Here is a 7942-nt window from a genome sequence, read left to right as displayed (position 1 = left end):
TGAATAGAAGAAACAGCAATAGTGATGTTGGCTTTTAAGGTGAGAGCCCAAGACGGGAGAGTGGGCATTGAATGTGAGACTTAAAAAATTTTTTTTTGGGTGTAGAGGATCATTTGGGAGCATATGAAGGGTCATTCAGTCAAGAGGCAGAGATAGCTGCGGAATCTTCTGTGTTGGTGCATGGATAAATCAAGTAAGTGTGAGTGTAGAGAGAGAGAGAGAGAGAGAGAGAGTTGTTTAAAAGAAAAGTGAAGTGATGGTGGTGGTGGTGGTTTGTGTGTATGTGAAGTGTGCGCAATATAGTATCAAAGTGCTTCCAAGTGATTTGCATAAAGCTGGTAGAGTGCTTATGGGTGTCAGAAGCTGCAAGCTGATGCTACTGCCACCTGGGGGCAATAGAGAGTCTGCTCTTATTATTATGACTGAGTGCAGAGCAGCAGCTGCTGAGCCTGCATCAGAGCCAGACCTGTCAGGCATAGCTCTCTATCTCTCTACGTATTTCTCTTTATCTCTCTCTCTCTCTCTCTCTCTCTCTCAACTTTCAGCTCTTTCTAATGTGGTTTCTCTGCCTTCTCTCTCTCTCTCTTTATATATATAATATATATATATATATGTAGACCAGGCTGCTGTGCCTCTGCTTCCTTTTGTTGCTGTTGTCCCTGCCAGCTTTACTGAAACTCATAAACAAAAGTGTTGCCAAGAGTAGCTTAGAAAAAACACAAGTATTGGTAAAGCAAAAGGTGAGAATGTGATTGTGAGTGGAGGAAGAAAGAGAGCGGGAAAGAACCCTTGTGGCACTGTACAATGTACAGTGTACTCTTCACTGCTGCCACTCAGTCTCTGTCTCTCAGCTTCATTTTCCACTATTTTTTCCCCCTTATTTTTTAGCCCTGCTTTTTTACTGTAGTTATTTTATTTACCTGAAAACACATGTCAGGTTTTTGGATATTAGGCATTATTGCAGGCACATCTGAAAGCTTGTGGAGTTTGAACTTTGAATGGAGCTGTGAGTCTGTGAGCCAGTCCAATCAACCATGATTGCTCTCAAGGTTGAAAAGGTTAAAAAGTATTCAATGGTGTTATTAGTTGCTAGTTTAATAGTTAAATATAGTAAAATTCTTTAATGGGTCTAAAGCTTCCAGTGTAGTAGTGGCTGGCACTTGATAAGGTTAGCACATTCCTTTCTCCAGTCTTCACTGTATTCATTGAGGTTGGTGTTTGCATGTACTATTGGCATCTTTGGTGTGCAAACTGAAGATGGGCCCATTGATGAGATGCTTGTGAATGCAAAAGGTACGTTCTTATGAACACAAGGGACATGTTCACTGTAGCACCCTTTGGTAGCCTTTGAGCTCTCATCATATATATATATATATATATATACATTTGAAGTAACTCTGTTTGGTTTTATTGAAAGGAGGAAGCAGAAGAGGGAGGCCCCCACATGTAATAAGTTTTTCTTTCTGGCGTCATCTAGTCTGTGCATTCACTGGGAGACCACCCTGATCCTTTTCAATTCATCAGAGATGTCAGCAAATTCTGAAGCCTCTGGTTTATGTGAGTACAAACACTATTCACTGTCCTTTTCTTTGGACTGTTCAGCTATCTTATATGACGCGGTTAGCTATTGTCCATCTATGCCGTGGGTGGGTTTTAGACCTCTTTATACTAACAAAGAATATTAGCCATTATAATATGATTATTTTGGTTTTGAAAACACACTATAATATGTAGTAGTACTGTAGTAGTAGTAGTACCCTTGTGATCATCATACGCTGGTTTTAGTTTTTTGTTTTTCAAAAAATTAATCTAAGTTACTATAGTTTTTTACCATTTCTAGGATAGGGCTAGTTGATATTTTAATTCTCGAAGATTTAATCTAAAAAATAATTTGAAATTTTTATTTACATATTTTCGCAAACTAAAATGTTGCTCTCTATTTTCCGAGATTCTTCGTTTGATACAATTTTTCATTAATAATATTTATTTTCTTGTTGATACAAAGTAGTAAAAGTGAGGTATGCTGGCAAGCAGAACAATGTTGTAAGGATATTAGTTGGACTTACTATGCAGTACAAAAATTGGTGGCTTTTCTCTGTTTCTATTATTTTTATGGTTTCTTTGTTGTGGCGCAGCATGTTATATCTGCATATGTATGTAAGTCTGGTAAATAGTGCAAGAGTTTTTCAGTTTGGGTGGGCCTCAGGCTCTACTTTGAATCTGCAAGTCCACACATGCTTTCTCTGGAACTCTGACGCCGGCCCACGTTTCGCAATGGACAAAGTTTAACTACTACCATTACTAATTCTGATGCTCCATCTTATTTATTATTATTTAGGTTCTATGATGTTTTGTCATGCTTTAGTACACAACATTTTTTGGGTTTTTTTTTACCAAGTTTGCCACCATCACAATTACAATTATCAAACAGTGAGTTATTTGACATTTATTCAAATTGTTTTTTATACATGATTGAGATTTAAATAAGATGTGTCCATTTGATCACTTGTTCACATTATTAAAAAAAATAATTAATGATCATGCATTTAAATCATTGATAGTTAAAATGGCATATTGTTTTAAGGTTGTTGCGGAGGCATATGTAGGTGACAGCACTCATAGGTTGAAACTATTATCACTGTGCTAAAACCATGCAATATTGTTGGCATAGTGAAAAATTGTTGGCATAGTTCGGTTTCATGATAGATTTTTATTTATATTATTTTTAAAATTTAAATTATTAAACATTTTTAAAAATGATTAATTCTTTTAAAAGAATATTGGGGTATGATCCTTGATCCTTGCTTGGAGTACTTATAACCTCTCTCATTAAATATTAATAAAAGATAACCTCTATAAAGCATTGTTCTGTATGTTTTTTTTTGTCCCACTTATATATAAGTTTAGCTGATTATTCATTTCTTGTTAACTATATAAGTTGAGTGTATTATTTTCACATTAACAACACTGTGAACTCATAATATCCTCTCTTGTAACACTTTGTCTCAGCCATCCCACCCACATTGGTGGTACAAAGAGGCAGGCAGGCAGTCTGGGTTTTTGGTTTTCCAGTTCCGTCCGTACAGTAACATGGGTCTGATTCAGAAGACAATGACTCTTCCAGCTCTTTATATGATATATATACATTCACAGAATGCACACGCTAATGCAGGAAAACAAAATCCAATATTCGTCAGGTCACTCTGCCACTAACACAGAACCCACTGATACCCACCCCAAACCAAAAAAAGTGAATTTCAAATGGAATGAATAAACCAAAAGCAATAATCACTTTTTTTTATTATTTTAAGATACATTAATCAAAGATAAAACATATTCATCACAGCAAGTATGTTGGAAAGAATAGAATAACGGAGTCAATATCATCACTTGTTTATATTCTAAATGAAAGAAGACCGAGGTAAAGGCTGGGGGGAATATCAAATCCTTCCTTTCCTGATTTAAAATTTGTGAATAATGAAAAACACTTACAAGAATGACAATTTGTACCAATTGTAAAACACTTTTTTTTTCCTTTCAAGAAAAAAAATAACAAAGTTGGCTTTCAACCACATCATCCTACTATTTAGCTCAACATATGACGAAAAATTCATGGTTGTTCCATAAGGTGCTAACAAACCTTTTTTTTTCCCAAGATGAGTGATTAGACCTCTAAGAAAGATAGAGACATATACAAGTCTCGGCAGAAAAAGTGGGTGCGGAGCCTATACACATGTGGGTGCTGAAATTACCCATACACAATCACTATCTCATACTAATAAAAATATGCATTCACCACTTGTGAAAGATTCTAATGGGGACCCAGATACCAATAGACCACTTGATCTAACTAACCTTGGAAAAAGACCATGCTAAGAGCACTCAAATGCATATTTGTTACTCACTAGTACTTAAATGGATCACAAAACTGTTATTTGACACATGACAGATTTTTGTCCGTAGTTAAAATACCTGCATCCAATCTTAAATGACTTTACTACTCTATAATGTTATTGGATCTCATTTTTTATTTAGAGTCCCAACTTTAATTTTATTTCACTGGGTAATCACCTGAGTGAATCTTGTCTATTTTTAATGATTTGATGTTAGAAATTTTTTGTTAGCAAATGAGAAAAAATTGCCAACTGGGCAGACAGTGTGTTATGTATATCCTGATAAAACAAAATTGAAATTGAATAACCATTTTGATTAAATTGAAATTTGGATCCAAAATTAAAAAAAGATTTAGTTTGGACTTGCCAAAAATTTACCCCAAAGTTGATTCAATCCTCTGCATTCACAATCTACACTTATATTCCTTTGCCCGAACACCCCCAAACACAATTAATTAAATAGGAGACTGTGGGATCGAAAATACGCGTCTGGCATCATGAAAAAGACACCAGATGATACATCGAAGCACAAATATCATATTTGTTTTGTGTGAATTCTTTCATTCCTAATAGAGGCAAGCCTCTATTATTAATTACCCCAGATTAGTATCTCATGAGGAACCTCCGATTAAGGGCAAAAGTACAAGTAAAGAGACAAGAGAATTTGTGAATTATAAATTTTGTTATTTTATTATATAAACATATTTATTACATCACTTATATGTGTATATATAATTTTTTTATCATTGCTGCTACATGTGCCTTGTCACTGCGTTGCCTGCCTTATTCTAGTTTCAAATCGCCATTTTTGAAATAAGTCATACGCTTTGTGCCTTATTCTTGCGTTGCATATTTGGCTAGTCATTGTATGCAATATGCATCTTATTATCACTTTGAAATTCATCATTGTCTTTGGGACATGAATTTTAATCATTGACTAATCCATAGTGTTGCTTTTGGATCGAAAGAAATATTGTTCAAATACCACACTTGATATATATCCATATTCATATTGTCTTTCTTATGGTGAGCTATGGTTTTTTTTTATTTATGTGCATGCATGTATTTCATTATTTATGAAGAGAGCTCTAAGTGTATCTCTTGTGTGGTGGAACCCATATATATTATATTTTTTTTATTGCATACTCTTTCACTTCTTCTTCTTTTTTTTTATCTCATGCACGTGGGTATGCTTTTTCATTCTTTTATTTTCTCTTATTTTTTTTATTATTATTATTATTTTAAATTTTATGCACGTATACTATGCATGCTTTTTATATATATTTATTTTTAATAGTGGCCACCTCTTTAAGTCATGAACATGCATGATTTTTTTTTTAAAAAAAATATATATATACATATATATTATTATGCATGTCTGCACGCTTGAAAGGCCATATGTATGCATGACATGTTTCTCAAACATATTTAATGTTTCACATTTCATTTTTTTTTTTTTATATATTACACTATAATGCATCATTTCCCATTTTTCTATTTGTTTCCATGCTACTTCAACAAATACGCGGTATCATTTCTCATTTTCATTTTTTTTATTATTATTTTTTATTTAATTTTTTTTTGTTTGCATGCATACATATAATCATTCCATGTATATCTCTCCATGGTTGGGCCCAAGTGAATATATGCATCCTTTTCATTATTATTATTATTATTATTATTATTATTATTATTATTATTATTATTATTATTATTATTATTATTATTATTTTAACACATGAATATGCATGCTTGTCAATAGTTGTTCTTGGGCGTTGATCGTCATGTTGAGTGTCTTGATTTATATATTTTGATCTTCTTAAAGCTTGACCCTGTCTTCTGCACTTAGTTTGTTTTTAATTGGCAGAGCTATAACATTCTAGAATGCACTTTTGCATTTCTCCCTTTGCCTATGCGAATATGTACCCAAATTTCAGGCGTGCATTTGGTCATATAAAAAAATCATAATAATAGTAAATAAATAAATAAAATTCATCTTATAATTTAAAATTACCAAATATCCAAATCTCAAGACCAGTCGAGAGCACCGATCTCAAGACGGTTTAAAATGCTCAAATCCCTGGACTAGCCGAGAGCACCGATCTCGAGGCGATCTCCAAAATATTCAAATCTCAAGACCAGTCAAAGGCACCGATCTCAAGACGGTCTAAAATACTCAAATCTCAGGATCAATTGAGAGCACCAATTTCAAGGCGATCCAAAATATTCAAAATATTGAAATCTCAAGACCAGTCGTGAGCACCGATCTCAAGACGATCTAAAATACTCAAATCTTAGGATCGGTAGAGCAGCGATCTCGAGGCGATCTAAATATCCAAAATACACAAATCTCAAGACCAGTCAAGAGCACCGATCTCAAGACGGTCTAAAATACTCAAATATCAGGATCAGTCGAGATCACCGATCTCAAGGCGATCCAAAATATCCAAAATATTCAAATCTGAAGACTAGTCGAGAGCACCGATCTCAAGACGGTCTAAAAATACTCAAATCTTAGGATCAGTCGAGAGCACCGATCTCGAGGCGATCTAAATATCCAAAATACACAAATCTCAAGACCAGTCAAGAGCACCGATCTCAAGACGGTCTAAAATACTCAAATCTCAGGATTAGCCGAGAGCACCGATCTCGAGGCGATCTAAATATCTTAAATACACAAATCTCAGGACCAGTTGAGAGCATCGATCTCAAGATGATCTAAAATACTCAAATCTCAAGATCAGCCTAGAGCACAGATCTCGAGGCGATACAAAATATCCCAAATATATAAATCTCAAGACAAGGCGAGAGGACATATCTCGAGGCGGTCTAAAATACTCAAATCTCAAGACTAACCAAGAGCACTGATTTCGAGACAATCCAAGATATTAAAATCCCAAGACCAACCAAGAGCACTCAGGAAATGCCAGGAGCTCATGTCTTTGAGGTGATCCAAAATGCCCAAATACCAAAATCAGCAAAGAGCATCAATCTCAAGACAATCTAAAATATCCAAATCCGACATTACTTGTGAATGCAAATCATGAGGCAAAATAAATAAATAAATAAATAAAACAGATAAAAAAAATAATAATAATAATAATCATAAAATAATCATAAAAAAAATCAATGACCAAACAAAATAAAATAATATATATATATATATATTAAATTAAAATTAAAAAAATGATAATAAAAAAAGGAGATAAAAAATATATCAATATAATTAAAGTTAAAATAAAACCAAATCAAATCAAATCAAATCAAACAAAAATAAATAATTATATAATAATAAAATCAAATCAGATACAGAAATATCATAAAATTAAATATATGTATAAATATATATATATATATATATATATATATAATCAAATCAAGATAAGATAAATATATAATAATAATAAAACAAAAAAAATGTTTAATATATATATAATATTAAAAAAAGGAAATAATAACAATAATTAAATAATTAAATAAAAATAATAATAAATAAATAAATAAATAAACATATAACAATAGAATAAAATATACACACACACACATATATATATATAATAATAATAATAAGATAATAATATATATTGGCAAATAAAAAAAATATAATATAATTACAACTATAATAAAAATAAATAAATAAATAAATAAATAAATTCATTCGTTGTGGGGCGTCGTGGTCCAATGCAACTGCTTCACTATCCAACTGCCTCACGATGCAACTACCTTCACAGTCAATGCAAACGCCTCGCAATCAAACCCCACGATCAGTCACGCCCTATGATTAGTTACAAGAAAAAGTTTATAAAAGGGTTAGAGGAGTATGAACAAATGGGACAACGAGAGAAGAAAAAGAAAAAGCAAGAGCGAAGGAAGAAGAACGAGCGAGCGAAAGAAACAAGAAAGAAGACAAAAAAAAAGTCAAAGGCTCAAGAGTTTCACAAGCAAAGACGGGAAAGAAGCTGCACAAGCATAAAAGTTGAAGCTTATGGAAAGTCAAAAGCAAGTTTATGGTTCATCAACATAGAGAACTCATGACTTGAAATCCAAAT

The 7942-nt window shown here is 32.9% G+C and overlaps 1 long non-coding RNA gene across 2 annotated transcripts; it reads left to right on the top strand.

The window, feature by feature from the left end:
- The first annotated feature begins 432 nt into the window (after window positions 1–432).
- On the top strand, window positions 433–2487 carry LOC120263443. Of its 2 annotated transcripts, none has more exons than XR_005537094.1 (4): window positions 433–495; window positions 623–1293; window positions 1418–1557; window positions 2136–2487. It is a non-coding gene; the product is annotated as an uncharacterized LOC120263443 (long non-coding RNA). The 2 variants fall into 2 exon arrangements; XR_005537095.1 differs by having other exon boundaries at window positions 437–495; window positions 618–1293.
- The last annotated feature ends 5455 nt before the right edge of the window (window positions 2488–7942 follow it).

The sequence above is a fragment of the Dioscorea cayenensis genome, chromosome 6 (genome assembly GCF_009730915.1).
Source record: "Dioscorea cayenensis subsp. rotundata cultivar TDr96_F1 chromosome 6, TDr96_F1_v2_PseudoChromosome.rev07_lg8_w22 25.fasta, whole genome shotgun sequence".
Classification (NCBI taxonomy): domain Eukaryota; kingdom Viridiplantae; phylum Streptophyta; class Magnoliopsida; order Dioscoreales; family Dioscoreaceae; genus Dioscorea; species Dioscorea cayenensis.
Note: the sequence above shows the minus strand (reverse complement) of the source record. Positions and strands in the feature narration are given on the sequence as shown.